A 17936-nucleotide genomic window follows, 5' to 3' on the forward strand; every position below is an offset into this window, starting at 1 on the left:
GAGAGCCCTCGGGCCGCAGGGCCAGCCTGGCTGCTGGGCTGAGCCCAGAATCAGGAGACAAGGGACCCGCGAGGCGGGAGGAAAGGTGTGAGAAGCCTCCCTGCGTTCCCGGCTGCAGCCGCTGGGGGCGCTGCCGGGCTGTGGGCGGTGGGAACAGCGGGAAGGGACTGGAAGCTGAAAGCCTGTGGATGATGCATTTCACAGCGTTTCCTAACGATTAAACCTGGAGTGTGGGAAGGAGTCCAGGAGGGCACCCCACATGGTACTGTGGCAGCAGAAAGACGGGGTTCTCTCAGCAGAGATGGGGAAGACGCTGGCAGGGGCCTGTGGGGGGGAGGGGTGGGCATTGCAAGCGTCTAACTGAGGAGAAGGTCAAGGTGGGTTGTCTGTCAGAAGCAGCAGTGACGTGTCAGGTTGGACAGATGAGTCCGGGGACCTTTAGCAGAAATGTCTGGGCTGGAGACACAGATTGGGAAGTGATGCTACGAAAACGTATAAAACCATGAGCGCGGATGTGGTCCCCAAGGGAGCCGGGGCTGTGGAAGAGGAAAGAACTAGGACTGGTCAGTACACCACCTGTCCCGACAGTGGGGACGATCATCCTGGTGACTCAGCTGGTTGGTGACGGCCAGGTCTCCCCATCACACACCATTTGGTGTTTGTCAATCATTAGTAATTTACGGGGAGACGTTCTGAGGTTGCCCTACTGTGCGCTTCATCACGTCTGCACTACCCCTCCTCAGCCCCTCTGACACCTCCCACCCAAGTCAACGAAAACATGATGGTTGTTCTGTATCAGCCCTGAGCATTTATCAGCAGGGTGCGATTTACAACTTAGAGAATATAATCAATAATATTGTCATGACTATGTATTGTGTGAGATAGGAACCAGGTTTATTGGGAAGATTAGGTTATATAATTGTCTAATCACAGGATTGTATAGCTAAAACTAATATAATATGTCAACTGTAATTAAAAATAAAAAAAATGAGCCCTGCCTGGTGTAGCTCAGTGGATTGCTTGCCAGACTGTGAACCAAAGAGTCGCTGGTTCAATTCCCAGCCAGGGCACATGCCTGGGTTGTAGGCCAGGTCCCCTGTTGGGGGCCTGTGAGAGGCAACCAGACATTGATGTTTCTCTCCCTGTCTATCTACCTCCCTTACCCTCTGTCGGGAAATGGATAAATAAAATCTTTAAATAAATAAAATTAGAAGCTCAGGTTCGTGGACAGAGATAACAGTGTGGTAATGGGGGGGGGGGCGCTCCGTGGTACAGGGTGGCCGGGTACAGGGGGCATACGTGCTGATGGAAAAAATAAACAAATAAAAGAAAAAGAAAGCAATTATTGTAAATTTTTAAAAAGGGGTAACTGGGATGTCATGCCCAAAACTCTGCCAGCAGTTTTGGGGAGAAAATTGCATCTTGAGTCACACGCCCACAAGCGATCCGAGCGTCACCCAGGCTCCGACCCACACACACAATTCCGTGAGGGGGTAGGACCTGGGTTGGGGGCGGACTTAAATCCACATTTCAATGTGGCTTTTTTATCTAGGGCAAGAAGTGTAGTTTATATATTGTCACTGGGAGTGAAAGTGAAGTGCCATTTTCTCTACCGTGCGGTAAACTCAAGCGGAAGATCTAGAAAGTGGCTCTCAGTTCAACAGAAGGAAAATCTCCAGATGCTCGCTCTCTGCAATCATCCCCCTGAGTGATTCCTGGAGCGAATAATGGAGCCGACATTTCTCCTTTACCCAGAAAGGGATTTCTGGGGGGATGTGGAGGGCTCACTCCATGAAAAGCCACAGAAGGGACCTGAGGGGGGAGCAGCGAGAGCTGTGGGTGGGAACCCACAGCGAGACCAGCCCGGGTCACATGATATGACAGTGTGGCTGCTGTTGGCCTCTGAGGGTGCACGCTGCCACGCAGGCCTCCCCTGAGCTTGTCAGCTTAATAAGCGGCCCGTTGCTTTTCAAACATCCCAGTCGGTCGTAAATCAGTCACAGGAAGCACTGCTGACCGCCCTTTGCTTGGAGGGCTAGGCCCCGCGGCGCTGGGAGGCCTCAGTCCTCGGAGGCAGCGGCAGCAGCAGCGTCTGTCTTGCTGAGCTGGGCCGAGCGGGGACCGCGGCAGGACCCTAACCCCAGATGGCCTTCGGGGCCAATTGTGGTTACTCGGAACAGGCAGGTGCAGGGGAGGCATCAAACCCAAACCGTCCCTGTTGAAAACATTCTGGGTCATGTCTAACTTTGGAGCTGCCATGGCCCGGGTTTCCCTGCGTGCCGTAACTTTTGTTTTTCTGCATCGAGTGTCGCATTCACACTCAGGGGCAGGAGCAACAGCAGGGAACCCGGACCTCCGAGGAGGGACAGAGAGCATCTGACAGTCAACACAGACGTGTCTGAGGGGAACGCGCGTCCCAGCCAAACGCGGACCCTCCGCCTGCGGCATCGTAAGCTGTTTTCAGGCTGATGGTAGTTTTCGTCCTTTGTATCTTGTGTTATGTTTGGCCACGTAAGTTTCGATATAATACTCTTTCATTGTCCAGAAGCTCTTGCTTTTTCTTCCGGCCACTGAGTTCCCATAGAAATGACCTCATGGAGAGGATGAAGTTCAGCTTCCCAAGATGTTGGACTTTCAGTATCGATATTGCCATAGGTATTATTGCCCTCAGACAAAGTTATTTTGTGTATAATTTCACTATTGCACCAATTCCAGTGGTATTTAACATAAACTTGGGTTTGTTAAAATAAAAATGATTTAGTTTAACAGAATTTTTCTCTACTCCAACAGGCCCGGATTGGGTGAGTGCAGAATCCCATACGGACAGGGGCGTGACCATTCACGTTTCCATTTTCAAATTAGACAGCGAGAGGGTCCCCACTGTTTGTATTTCACGCCGGGCCCGTCTCCTTTCCGTTGGAAGCGTCCCGTGACGCTGCGGACGCCCCTGTGACAGCCAGTGGCACTGCTGAGGGTCCGAGCTCAGGACTCACCCACCTGCGTGCGCTGTTAACACTCAGCCTTGTAGCCTGCATTTCCCATTGAAAATTTTCCTAAACCCAAGACTCCCACAAACATCTGGCCTGGGCTTCTGTCCCCGTTCTGGTGGCCACGGTGTCACAGCGGCTTCAGCCTCCATCTGCACCGGCACAGACGCTGGGCCCTGCGCAGTCGGGTCCAGGGGGTCCCCGCTGCTGGGCTCGTGCGCGCGTTCCCGTCGTCTGCCGAGCCTGTTCCGTCCACGAGCTGCGGCCTCATCTCCGTTCCGGGCTGCTTCCCGCCCCCTTCCCGCTTCCTGGGACAGCGTTCCCTCTGGGTGACCGTTTCAGATACAGTCTGTTTCTAATGAACCATGTTCTTCGTTAACTGCAAGTCCAGCTTGTCCCAGAACACAAGGGCCAGCCCCTAATCCCTCAAGAGTGCCCCTTCCATTTCTATTGGAGGTGAGTATAGTTGGACCCCCAGGGACGGTGTGGCCATTGGGTGGCTATGGCCAGGGAGCAGTTAGGGTGACTGAACGGACCCAGAGATGTTCACTTTCCCATCCACACGTGAGTGGGGTGAGGTCACCCCCGATGGGCTGGGGTCTGAGTGTCCATAGAGCTTCCCACAAACATCCGGGACACAAAGAGGATGGGGTATTACAGACATATCTGCCCACCAAACATTGTTACTAAACAGTATTTTTGTTAAACATTGTAATTAAACAACAATTTTTATTAAAATAATTGTTTTTAAACAACATTTTTAGAAGTGGGGATCCATGGATACTTTTCTTGTTTCACAGACATCCGGCCCCAAGACCATGGCTGGTGAGTCTCTTTTCTTCCCCTCATATCTGTCTGTTGAAACGGGAAAAGATAACCTTTACTGATTTACTAAATGGCAGGAACAATTCTGGGGTCTGGTGAACTTGTGTGTTCAGTGTCGCCTGCCCAGCTGCAGCATCAGAACTATGACTGCCTTTCGCCCCCGTGTGGCGGCTTTACAATGCCCTCAAATTTTGAGAGTCGCCAGTTGTTTGGGTCCTGCATGGCACTAATCATTCTGCAACCAGTGTCCTTTCCTTAATGGGCTGCCCTGAGCAAGTAAAGACACCTCCCCGCTTCCGTGTCCTTCCAGAGTCCTGAGCTCCAGCAGGGCCACAGCGACTCTCCGTGTGAACATTGGCTCCTTGGTCGTTGTCCAGTTGACAAGCCCGCACCTGAGCAGTGCGCACAGCTGGCTGCGCTGATCTTCCTTCCAGCAGCGAGAGCTTTCGGTTGTGTCCGCCGTGGAAGTCAGTGCACCTCCAGCTCGGGAACGTCCCTGTTCATCTTTCAGAAGGGGCCCCTCTGCAGCTCAAATTAAAGCCGCGTTATCAAGAGGAGTTTCCTGTAAATCATTCATGGGAGCCAGCAAGCGGTCAGTGAGCCAAAGTGTCTTCACCCTGCCAAGAGGGTGGCAGGCGCGGGTTCCGGGGAGCCACCGAGGGAAAGTGATATGCGGCGCAGAGAGCAGGCTGCTTCATAAGGAGCCAATCGACGGACAGAAAAGTCCTGCGTTTGATGACAGGTCAGTAAACAGTCAACGGAATGAGGACAACGTTATTAAACGGGCGCCCTTAACGACCTCTTCCCGTGTTCACGCAGCCCGGCGACAGCAGGCGGCCCGCGCCCGAGGAGGCTGAGTCCCCGAGCAGGAAGAGGGCTCAGGGCGAAGCCCAGGTCCCAAGGACTGGATTCTCCTGACGCTCCTCAGCTCTCACTCCCATTGGGTGTCGGAACTCTAGAGCAGCCAATCAGCATCGCTGTGGATCCTGGTAACCGAAAAGGACTCTCCGCAGACGCTCAGTGACTGGGTGATGATGGAGCTCCGATTCCTCGTCCGCGAGACCCCGCGGCGACCGCAGGGTTAACGGCGGGAGGCTCTTCAGGAAGAAGCCACGCCCCGCTCTCTGTTTCTGGGGACACAGTCCGGGGGCGGCAGGGTCTCCTCTCCTCCCCCTGCCCGTTGCTTCCCGGGGGCGGAGCGAAGCTTTACGGTGCAAATGGGCCTGTGCACTGCGCCCGGGCGTGAAAGGAGAGTCTGGGTTGGGCATTTAATTCTGATGATAATTTGAAGTTGCTCAGCTTGTGCTCAGCCGTCCTGGCCTGAGCCGGAGCCTGCACCCCGGGCATCTCTGAGGCACGTGGCGCTGCCCCAAGGGTCGCCTTTTTCTTGCCAGGTGTCTGCTGATGGTCGCCTGGTTCACATCGGCCGCGTCCTGCGATCTCCACGTGCTGCCGCGTCAACGGCAGGGGGCGCTGCTCTCCGTGCAACAGCGGCCGGCGGCGTGGGGTCCTCTCCGCCTGAGCTCCGGCAGCGCGGCACTGACTGCGCTCTGTCCTGGGGGCCCTGAAATGGGGCTCCTTCCCCTTCCTGGGAGCCCTGCGGCGGCAGCTGCTCTATCCCAGGCCACGGCAGCCCGTCCCCGTCGGTCGCGTCCTGTTGTTGGGAATCTGCTCTGGCACCTTGCGATTCCTGCCTGGTGTGTTCTCTTCCTCCCTCTGAGTGCTGTGGGGTCTGCGGCCCGGGCCGAGGACCTACCACTTGCCTTCTTAGCCCTGCGGGGCCCGCGGCACACACATGTCCCCGTGGGTCCTCATAATCTCCTGGGTCCTCTGGGGGACAATTTTTAGTTTAAGGGCAGCATCGAAAGTAACCTCGACATTGTCAGTGACTAACTTCCCGGCGTACTTCCCCGCGCTGAATTCCTGTCTTTGTGCCTGTGGGCACCTGCCTGGGACAACGTCCTCAGAGGCAGCGCGGCACCGCTCTGCCATCGGCTCTGAGAACGAGCGGTTGTTCCAAGTCCCTGGGACACTGAGGACGACCTGCTCCCTGTTACGATCCCCGCAAGTATGAGCTCAGGAATTAGAGTTTGATCACACACTCTTTATTATTTGGCCAAGTTTTACCTGCGCAGGGGCCACCTTTCCCTCGAAAGGAAAAAGGCGCGCCGCTGTCAGGGTACACGGGTTTTTATAAGCAGAGCAAGCAAGCAGGATACAAGGGCGGGAAGTGGCAGTTAGCCATAGGCTACTTTAGGCAGCTTCTTTTCTACTGATTGGGTTCAAGGCTGTTACTGGGCCCGCCTACTCTGTGGTCAGGCTGTTTATCTGAGGCAAGGCTCAACCGTTGTCCTATCTTGTTACTAAGGGGGGCTCCAATTCTTCCCTTCATCTTGGGGTATTGTTTGTTCTAGTTTGGGTCAACTTGTTCCCCTTAGTCTGCTCACATCGTGTTGTTCTTGTCCGATCTGCAAGTGGCAGCACCCTGAGGTTGTTTAGTCTTTCAGCTTAGTTCCTAGTTCCTGTTTCTTGTTTCGGCCTAGACTTGACCTAGTTTTAGAGTTTGGCCCCTTCACTCCCCTCCGTGGTTTGTGCAGGGAGCGCTTACGAGCTGGAACCTCAGTTTCATGCCTGGGGTCTTCCACTGGCTGGACTGCGTTTTGCCTTCTTTTCAAAGCAAGGCCTTTAAGTCTCTCTCCCAGCTCACACTTCATACTGTTCTAGTGGCCACGAGACATGATTTCTTTACACGATACGATTCAATCTGCCAGTTTAGCCAGCAGCACCCACAGATGGTTTCCACCAAGGCTGCTCCCTTTCTTTAAGCCTGGAACGAGCCTGTCTCGCCCAGCAACTCTGGGCTCTGCTGCTGCACGGCTTCCAGCCGGCAGGGAGGTTTGCAGGACACACCTGCCGCTGCATCGCTTCCTGTTTTTATTTTTCAAAGCTTCAGAGCTAAAGGAGGTAGAATTTTCAACTCTGAATATGACCTAGAATCCGATCTGCCTTTGAATTAGAGCACCCGACTCAGCTGGCTGTGGGGATGAAAGGGTTAAAAAGCTGCAAACTGTGCAGCTGGGCAGGTCCTGGGTCAAAGAAGGTCAGGGCCCAGACTGGCCAAGGAGGTCGGGGACAAAAGAACAGAAAATGAAAGAGGAGGTCGACTTTGCCAAATGTCACAAGGGTGTGTTTCGCGATTTAGCCTTTCCTGTAAGCCAGAAGTCTCTTCCCGCTCGGGTGGTCTGGTCCGTCCTTAGGAATTGAAGGTGCCAGCACTGAGTCGCCGGCGGTACAGGTGACACCGGCAGGGAGAAATAGCAGGGAGCCAACACGGGGAACAGTGCTGTTCACTCCAAATGCACACTATCCCATTGGCTGGGCCAAACAGTCCATTTGGTTTTTCCCCTGCGATGGTTCTGGTAGGACTTAGCTGTCTTCAACCTTATTTGAATGTTCTGCCAAGCTGGTGCTCCTGAAACCTCCTGTGCCTTGCCTGTGGTTTTGTCAGGGGCGGGTGGTTAAAGAGTCCCCCCACGTCAGGTTTCGGTTCACTGCATAGCGAGCAAAACAACCCTCCACCACAGCGTTTTGTCTCATTAGCTCACTGTTTTCGTTTCACTCTTTTAAAACCCCAGTGTTCACGGACAGACCTGCTTCCCCTTTGCTGCCGCATGGAAAGGTTGCAGATGAGTGAACGCCTTGGTGGGCACTCAGGGCTTATGAGAGATCTGCTCCCACGGAAGAGAAGGGGCCCAGCTAAGGTGGCGGAGGGGTGAAAGGCACAGGTTCAGGGCAAAGCAGGGCAGCAAAGGACAGGGCGGCTGAAGGCCGCGATGGCAAGTGCCCAGGAGGCCAGAGGCCCGGTGGCCTAAGGCCAGGAGGCCAGAGAGCCAGAGATGAGTCCTCTGTTCTGAGGACTTGTCAGTTGCCAGGACGGGAGTAAAGGGTTAACTATTGGATGATGGGTCCTGTGGCGCCAGCTTTCCCACATGCGCCCCCCCAGGCGCAGGGGTGGGGGGTCTGCGCCTGAGTCCGTGTCTTGCCCCAGAGCCCATGTGTCCGTCCGGTTGTAACACAGACATGGGGCAGGAGGCAGCGAACGAAGGCTGGGGCGGTCACGCAGAGTCATGCACGGGTCTCTCCGGGAGCACTGGGGGCCCCTCAGGAACAGACAGTGGCCAGAGGCGGGCAAGTAACCAAGCTGCTCCACGGGCTGCTCCCTGGGGCGCCGCGGGCCCTCCCCCGCATTTCAGGCCTCGGGAGGGAAGCACAGTTTGAAGGCTTCCTTTCCCACAGACTGGAAACAATGGTAGAACGTCACGGGCTGCCCGTCCGGTGCTAACACAGTGTCTGGTGGTGTTGGGACGCCTGGCGCTCTCCTGGGACCAGGCTCCGGACGGCTGAGCCGGTGACTGAGACGCGTCTCCCCATCCCCCGCAACCTTGGTTCCTGTCACCCTTCCTAAGGGCTGGGCAGGACTCAGAGATAGGAGGTGATGTGCTGAAAACGACATTTAAAACCGTGAGTGCGGATGTGGCCCCCAAGGGCCCAGGGCTGTGGAAGAGGAAAGAACTAGGACTGGTCACTACACCTCCCTGTCCTGACAGTGGGGACGATCATCCTGTGACTCCCCAGGTTGGTGACAGCCAGGTCTCCCCATCACACACCCACCATTTGGTCTTTGTCATTCATTAGTAATTTACAGGGAGAAGACCCGATGTCCCACTGTGCGCTTCATCACGCCTGCGCTACCGCTCCTCAGCCCCTCTGACGCCTCCCGCCCAAGTCAGCGGAAACAGGATGGTTGTTCTGTATCAGCGCTCACCAGTTATCAGTAGGATGTAAAGCACAGCAGAGGGAATACTGTCAATAACACGGTCGTGAGTACGTAGGGTTCCGATGAGTTCTCGATTTATCGGGGAGATTACTCAATAAGATATATATATCTTATTGATATATGTATATATCATATATATAACGCGTCATCACTGCTTTACACCTGAAACTAATATATGTCCGCTGTAACTTAAAAATAGAAAAATATTTAAAGAAAAGCGATCACTTAGACTTCATGCCCAACAACCCGAGAGCGGTAGTTCAGTGCCGCCCTGCGCGCGGCGACTGGGGCGCCCCCTGGCGGGGGAGCGCCGCAGAGAGCGCAGCGCTCCCTGAACCTGAGGTGGGAGCGGGGCTCTGAAACCCGCAGAGCCCGTCCCGGGGTTATCACGGAGGAGGGGGAATAAACACAAAGCGTCGCGAACACTTCTCTGTTTGTCGGGAGAGCAGACGGGGCACTTCCCTCTCACTGGATAAGGCCGTGGCACATCCCTTGGGTGGGAAAGGCCCCGTCACCCTTTGTTCCAAGGCTTTTTTTCAAAAAATTGTCACTGGGCTACCAACAGGAATGTATACATACACACGTTACACTAGCATGTTAAGTTTCACAGAGAACAGATACCTTTAAGAAAACAAGTGACAGGAATTAACTGATGTACATGAGTCTGAGAGACCAGTCTAAACAAAAGAGAATGAAGACAAGGGCAAGCGCCTTAATGATAAAGGGCAAGGGGTGTAAACAATGGGCAGGTCCTTCGCAGCATAAGCTGACCAGAGATCTGAGGGAGGGGCAGAGTGCACTCTAAACAATTTACTTTTAGGCCTGATTACCCCAGCAACTGCCAGGTCTGATCTACTGCAGTTAGTCTCCTGCCCTGTTACCCACACAGGGGAGGGAACCATCCAGAGAAGGAGACAGCTTCTCGGCTGCAGTGAGGACCCTGGCTGTGCACAAGCCAAGCCGAGAGGTGCAGTGGCCCTTCTGCCCCTTCTCGGTTTCCCTCAATATCTTATCTGCTGCCCTTATTGGCCGAGGCCTGTCTTAGGTTGCCCCTCCCCCGAGGGCTTTTACGCGTCCTTGGCAGGGAGTATCCCAAGGCAAAGCAGAGGGGCAGGTGCTGCGCCGAGCCCAGGGGAACAGGCCGAGTCACCTCAGGAGCCTGTTTCTCAAGGCCCCCTGATTATTTCCAGCCTTGGGGCCCTCCAGCCTGTTGGCAGGGTGACAGCTCCTGAAACCAGGCCGGGTGTTTCCCAACAGTTCGAGGAAGGAACCTGGGTATTTTGTGATAAGCTCACAAACCACCCTGGTCTGTTAGATCTGAATACACACACTTCAGTGATGCGATAGGGCCCCAGGTTGGGGAAAGGACCTAAATCCACATTTCAGTGTAATTTTTCTGAGGAAGGAAAGGCAGTTCATCATTTGTCACATGAGGGTGGAAGGTCCATGCCATTTTCTCTACCATGGGGCAGTCGGTGGGAGGTTTAGAAAGTGGCTCTCAGTTCAACAGAACGAAAGTCTCCGATGCTCGCGGTAGGTTCCGTGGAGGCGGCCTGGCTCCCTCAGCCAGACGCGTGGGTACCCGGAGGGAGCAGCTGCTCACAACCCTGTAGGAGCCTGGTCCCGCAGCGTTCCCACAGCCTCGCGCGCGGGTCTCACGGCCTTGCGCCCCGGGCGATAACCTGCCCCGGAGCCTGGAGCTGGCTCGCCTGCGCAGTTCATGGTAGTTACTTCACCATCTGGCCGGTTGTCTGCTTTGCTTGGGGCCAGTGTTTAAGGGGTAGGAGCTTTGTATGGGATGGGGATCGGGGCGCCGACTTGGACGTGGGCTTGTGGCCTGTGCGATTTCCCCGGACCCGGGCCTGTGCCTGTGCCACTCTCCCCGAATAAAGGCGCGTCACGCATCCCCGCGGCTCCACGCATCTTCTTCGGTCTCCCCGAGCCCCAGGCGGACCTGCCCGGCCTAGAGAGGCTGCTACACACTCGCTCTCCCCAGTTATTCCCCTGAGTGGTTCCTAGAAAAGTAATAGGATCCAAAGATTTTTCTTTAAAACATTCAAGGATTTCTGTGTGGGGTATTGGGGGCTCGTTTTGTTTCAGAAAACGCCCCACAGAACAGACCTGAGGCCGAGAGCGGCGAGAGCCGTGGGACTGGAACCCGCAGGAAGAGCAGCCTGGGTCGCACGGGATGGCAGGTGAGGGACCTGGGGACAGGGCTCCGACCAGAGCAGGAGCTGAAGGGAAGGGCCCGGCGGCAAATACCATAATGGGAGCTCCTCGCACAGAAGTCCCTGCACCCAGTGACGACGTGACGCTAAGCTCAGCTCCACCCAGAGAACAGGCAACCCTTTCTCTGCCTCCTGCCTGGTGCTCCTGCGGGGCGACTCAGCTGTGGCCATCTCTGCCCCCAGTCTCCTGACACGCCTGACGGCGCCATCCTGTGGTCCATCTCTGACATCACGTCCATGGTCCTCATGGCCTGGTCCAGCGTCCCCTGCACAGGCACCACCTGAGGCTGCAGCACATTCACACCCCGCAGGCACCACCCACATCCTCCGGAGACCGGAGTCACCCACACTGTCCTGATGCTCACAGTCACCTCTGTCACTTTCTATGTGTTTGGTTCCATTTCGTCTCTTACACAGCATCCTTTTAAGGTTCTCATCTGTGGTTGAAGCAGGCGGCTCAGGGTTTGGTTTCCTGTTTCCTCATGTCAGTCCCTCCCTGCTGGTCCCCAGGCTCCCTCGGTCTCCTGGGTCTGCTCCAGACGTGTCAGAATCACAGTGGACATGGTAAGTATTTAGAGGACAGCTTCAAAAATAAAGAGAATTATGCTATTTGGGAGTTATGTCTTCAGTACCATGTATTACACAAAATCCATAGCGAACTTAGAGGCTCAATTTGAAATTGGTGCTTCATTGGAAGATCAAGCCATAATGTTATGAGCTTGATCATGATCCACAAAGTGATAGAAGAAATATGTTTCCCCATTGACCAGCACAGCCGTTGAAAGGAATCGCCTTCCTTTTAGGAACATGGAAGATCCTCTACAAACGCCGCCTCCGTGTGAATGTGGGTAACACCCCACTTACTCAGCTGGCGCATGATCCAGCATGGGTCAAGGTGGTGGTTATTCCTGACAGTGTTATTTCCTAGATGAACAGAAAAACCGTGGGAAATGAAGGACTATTTTACCCATTATTTTGTATTTTTCCCCTCCTATTTCTACAATGTGCTGCCACGCTACAGACAAATCAAGGAGTTCTAATGTGTTGCTTTTCCTTACACGCGCAGACTGGTTTTTACACGGTTGACCTGTGAATCTGTGGACTGGATGGGTAAAATCCTATTAAAAAGGGTTAAAGCCATTGGTATAGATTTGTCACTTGGGCCTGTAGTTTTGCACTGAAATTCAGACACACAGGATGTATGATTCAACTCAGGTTTTTTGCGGGGGGGGGGTTGTTTTTTTCTAAACAAGTACAACTTTCAGTTCGCTCTCCTCTCCGTTTCTGAAAATAACCAAGTACGTGTGGACAGGAACCTAACACTTCAGTGTCACATCTCTACAAAGCCTCCCTCAAGCGCACGGAAGCTCTGCCAGGAGTTGCGGGGCCGCTGGGTCCCCCTGGTGTGCGCGGTCCCCCCGGTGCTGTGGGACTCATTTCGTCCAGAAGGCTATTTGCCAGGAAAGAAGCGGCTGGATCTGTTTGTCCCCTGTTGTCATGGCTTCCTCTGTTTCAGGATGAACTATTCCACTGACCCGACCGATACACCCGCCCACACGCCCTTCCATTGCTGTTCGTGATGCTGCCTTCTCCGGCCCCGCTGCAGGGTCTGTGAGATGCCCAAGTCCTTCAAAGGATTTTTTTTAACGCTGTTTTTAAAAAGATTTTATTTATTTATTTTTAGGCAGAGGGTAAGGGAGGGACAAAGAGAGGGACAGAAATATGAATGTGTGGTTGTCTCTCGCGCCCCCACCCCCCAGGGGCCCTGGCCCGCAACCCGGGCCTGTGTCCTGACTGGGAATTGAACCAGCGACTCTTTGGTTTCCTGACTGGGAATTGAACCAGCGACTCTTTGGTTTGCAGGCCAGTGCTCAATCCACTGAGCCACACCAGCCAGGGCATTCTTTTATACTGTTTTTAGACCGGCTTTATCACCTTGTTGGCTCCCTTGGCTGACAGGCTCACAGGTCCCTCTCCAGCTCGCCCGCAGGTCTCCGCTCATACGGCTCAGCAGGAGGGCAGCGGGGATCTTGCAGGTCACCTATGGAATTACTCATTTCTGTGATGATAGTTTTAATTTCCAAGAGACTTTTCCTGTTCTGTGATTGTGAATAATTGTTCTCTTTCAGATGCCACTGTCTTCTGTGTCTTTTGGACAATATGGAGGCCAGTGGAAGGGGACCCGAAGGTCCCCTGTAGGTCCTGTACATGTGTACACCAGGTCCCTTCCCCTCAGGATCACATTTCTGAAGGTCCGTGACACCAGGTCCCTTCCCCTCAGGATCACATTTCTGAAGGTCCGTGACACCAGGACCCTTCCCCTCAGGATCACATTTCTCTCTGTCATCTCTGCCAGCGGCCCATCGCCCCCAGGACAGTGCCAGGGTCACAGAGCCGGGGGCCTGCTCTTGCTCTGCGTTCTGTCTCCAGACCCTAACTAACCCTGACACAGGGGGACCTCTGAGCTTGTTAATTCATTCGCATGAGTGGCGAGCAAGTGACAAGTGATGAAGCATTTTTTCTTGCGGGTGGCGGCGTGACCCATACAAGTTCTACAAAGTGCAAGCAGTGGTGGGCAAGCGCCCAGTGGTGAAACATTGTTTCTCCTGGAAATGCAAGGAGACCAGATTGGACGCGTTCTTACGCCAACGAGTGCCGAGGCACCTCCGTGCGGCGGAGGCCTTGACATCCGTGCAGGACGGCGAGCCCGGCTGCGTGGGGACAGCTCCGCTCCGCCGCCGCGGCGTCCTCCCGAGCTGAGGCCCGCAGCCTCGCATCACGGGGAGTTCTGGCAAAATGCAGAAGTCCACCTGCAGGGAGCGCGGAGTCACAGTGGGACAGTAAGAAGCTAGGAACATTCCTGGTCAAGTGGATGGGGACACGGAGACAAGAAAATCAAAGACGGCCAAACAGTCTGAGCCACTTACACCAGCTGGGGACTCGCAAGACCTGATCTTCCCCAAACGAGGACGCTGGAGAGCAAGTGGATTGGACCTCCCTCCCTGACCAGAGAACACACAGCGTAAATCATCCTGCCGGGGAAAATGAACAAAGACCCAGTTAATGCCATTTGTGCCAGATGCACCCAAGGACAGATGAAGTCAGGAGAACACATAGAAAAAAACCCCAGTAGAGCCAGACACACCAAAGATTAAAGTAAAACGGTGGAGCTGACCAAGGAATAACCTCCAGCCCCCTCAGTGCTCATTTTGCTGCATTGGCGTATTAAAAACACCGGGGGGAAGCTGACGGCTATTCTGCTGACACCCTCCCCTAAGATTCTTGCCCACAGAAGAGAGATCTGGCTGATAAAAGAGACAGAGACCTGGGTGGGTTCACTCTAGGGCCCACCCACGGCCCCAGTTGGGAGGTGAAATTGGTTCCCTCCTTCTGAGCCCTAAGGTGCCCGTGAGATCATCAGCCAGGGGAGCAGTGGGCAGGGGCAGCTTGTCTCAGGCTCATTCCCCCCGATCCTGACTCCAAGGTCCCCTTTTTCTCTGACTCCCCAGTGACCTAAGAGCAGCTCGGCCTTGGCTCACTTCTGTCTCTGGGAGTTTCACTTCCCCATTGACAGCAAAATACTCTCAAGTTCCCTCTTCTACTCTAGTCCTGCCTTAGTGTCACTGTTCCCAGCTGTAATAAACATACTTTGAAAGCCTTGAACTTGGGTTATGAAATCTTACCAGAAGAAGGGAAGCACCCACACCCCACAGGCAGGAGGAGAAACTGCTCAGGCCTGGGACCTTCTTGAGACCAAGCTGTCAGGGGACCCAGTAAAAGGAAGTCATCAAGGCTCTGACAGTAAACATCCTGCGTTCCCCGCAGCTCCACACCCCACCCCCAGGTCTCTGAGCCTCCTTTCCTGTCCCCCACACGGAACTCACACCGAGTGCCCAATGGGTTCGCTCGGAAGGTCACCGCTGACTCTGTGTGTGGACCCCCTGGGGTTACTGCCTGAGACACGTGAGGCGGCTCCTCTGTGCGTAGTCACCATCACTCTATTGATTAGAGCATTTAGAGACATTCCATGTTTTTCCTTTTATAAAATAAGCTCTTATATATTTTATACACATGTACTTGTACACGAGCACACTGCTGCTGCGTTCCCCAGGGTCATGGGCCCAGGAAAGTGGCCCGCGTGGGCCGAGCCAGCCTCTCCTTTATGGAGCAGCGTGTCCACTTAAGAGAGTGACACAGGAACTGTGGTGACTGAGGGTGGGTGGCCTGGCGAACACTGTCTCAGAAATGAACGTGCGCCTCTCCCTCAAGGAAGGCCGCCGGGCAGCGGGCACCTGACAGCACTTGTCTGGGTAGAAGGGAAGCTCTCGGGGGAAAACCAGGATTTTGGAAAACTTGGGTCTCACCACGGAAGGCAGACATCTTCCCCGAGCTGACAGACGTTTCCCATGGGATCTGCAGTAACGTCAACAAATGTGATTTTTGATGATGTGTAACTAAATGCATCAACACTGGGAGATCTGTATCATCTACTGAAGCAAGGTATGACTTTCAAATAATCCTGCATCAGTACAAGAGCCACTCAGGCAACATTAACAGAAGAGGAAATACTCAGTGTTATAGTTTTGGGTTCCATTTCGCAAAGAGCTTTTCAGTAAGTGCAACCTGGGTAACTTTACTGTCCGATCAAAGATGAATATCCACACTTGTCGGAAAGCGTTATTAAAAATGCTCCTCTTACATATGTGTGTGAGGGTGTATAGTTCTTCACATACTGCAACCAAACTAACAGATGAAACACAGAAGTAAATATGAAAACCCAGCCAACTTCTCATTTTGCACACAAGGACTGAGACGTGCAAAATGTAAAATGTGAGCATATCAATTCTTCTCACTATGTTCTTTATTTGTGGAATAGTTACTTTTCATAAAAAGCATTATTTCTGTCAACATGTTATGGGTTATAAATAGTATTCTAAATGAATTAATAACTTTTTCAAACTGTCGTATTCCTTGTCTGGGAAATATTGATAGATATAACCCACACAAACAAAATTATTTTGGGAGTCGTCCCCATTTCGTAAGACCATGAAGATATTCTGAAACCAAACTGTTGGAGAGTCGCTGAGTAAAACGGCCCGGGAACCGGGACGAAGGGAGACGGCGGGACAGACAGTTTTCCGCGCAGGAGCGGGGCTCGGGGCAGAGGGCTCGGGCCCCGGTGGCGGCTCTTGGGGTCCCGGCCCCAGGACGCAGTCAGGGGCCGGCCCCGCTGTTGCATCCTCGACCTCACGTGCTTCCCCAGTTCTCACTCCCATTGGCCGGCCGCGCTCTAGAGCAGCCAATCAGCGTCAGCTTGGTCCCTCTGTCTCTCGCTCTCGGAGGCGGCAGCAGCTCACCCACCTCCGATGGCCGCGGTGGGGACATGAGAGCCCGAACGCTGCTCCTGCTGCTCTCGGGGGCCCTGGTCCGGACCGCGTCCTGGGCCGGTGAGGGCGCGTCGGGAGGGGACGGCCGCGGCCGGGCGGGGGCGACGGGGCACAGCCGGGGGGGCGGGGGCGGGGGCCGGACCCGGGAACGGCGCCTTTCCAGCGCCCCCAGCCCAGACCCCCGCCGCCTCCTCTACATCACCGCCCCCCTTCCCGTCCCACGTGGCTTCGCCTGCCAGCCCCTGCTCGGTGGGATTCTGTTACAGCGGCCCGAAGGGACCAGGACAGGCCGACACTGGAAGGGACCTGAGGGCCACGGTCCGGGGGTCCTCGGAGGCCGCCCGGAGGGAAGGCTGAGCGGCCGCAGGGAAACCAAAGTCCTTCCGCGGCGGCCGCCCCGACGCTGCGCCTCCGTCCGGGGCGCCTCCCGCGTCCGCGGCGCTGGGCACAGGGCGGCGTCCGCAGCGGGGCCTTTGGTTCTCCCAAGGGGGGGACACCGTTAGGCTCCTGGGTACACACGCTATCACCTCCCCTGCCCTTCCTGACAGACGTCATTAAAATAATCATAAAGGATATTTACGGCCCCGGCCGGTGCCTGGGTTGTTCGGAGCGTTCTTCTACAAGGAAAAGGGTCCCAGGTCAGGGCACGTCCTTGGGTTGGGGGTTCGATCCCCGGTGGGGTGCGAATGAGCGGCAATCCATCAATGTATCTCTCTGACGACAATATTGTCTCCTTCTCTGTCTCCCTTCCTTCTCTCTAAACTCAATAAAAAACGTCCTCAGATGAAGATTATATATTTTAAAAAAATAAAAATATATTTGTACCAAATACAAGACAACCGTTTTCGAAATTGAGAATCTTGTTTATTCCCCCATTTGCAAGGACCAGTCATCATTCTCCACAAGTTAGAATTACAGTTTTTATCTTCTCCCCCGCCAGTCTAAGGAAAAAAGAGGATTACATGGAGCGTCCCACATTCGTGGTCACCAGACGGGGTGGGATGGGGTCGGGGGCGGAGTGAAGGAGGAGGAGGGACGGTGGGTAGAAACAGCCTCGGGGATCTAACGCGCGGCACAGAGAACAAAGTCAGTAATGTCGCCATCCCAGTGCCTGGTGCCCGGTGGTAGGTAGACCCCCCGGGGGGATCTGTTTGTAGGTTATGTATGTATCAAGTCGCTGTTCTACACCTACAACTCATATGTTATTTCATGACAATTGTAAACAAGAAAAGAAAGAAAATCTAAGCTCCTTTAAAATTAAAAAAAAAAAAACAAACACATCAGCCCTGGCTGGGGTGGCTCAGTGGATACAGCACTGGCCTGCGAACCAAAGGGTCGCCGGTTTGATTCCCAGTCAGGGCACAGGCCTGGGTTGTGGGCCAGGTCCCCAGTTGGAGGTGTGCATGTAGCAACCACACATTGATGTTTCCTTGCCTCCCTTTCTCCCTCTCTTCCCTTCTCTAAAAATAAAATAAATAAAATCTTCTTTTAAAAAAAGACTCTAAAAATTTTTTTAAACGCCTCAGCCCCTGGCTGGGTAGCTCAGTTGGTTAGACTGTCATCCGCATACGCCAAGGCTGTGGGTTTGATCCCAGGTCAGGGCACATACAAGAATCAACCAAGGAACGCATCCACACAGGGAACAACAAACCTCTCTCTCTCTCTCTCTCTC

Source organism: Pteronotus mesoamericanus, unplaced genomic scaffold (assembly GCF_021234165.1).
Source record: "Pteronotus mesoamericanus isolate MK-2021 breed Mesoamerican mustached bat unplaced genomic scaffold, CSHL_Meso_final scaffold_128, whole genome shotgun sequence".
Taxonomy (NCBI): domain Eukaryota; kingdom Metazoa; phylum Chordata; class Mammalia; order Chiroptera; family Mormoopidae; genus Pteronotus; species Pteronotus mesoamericanus.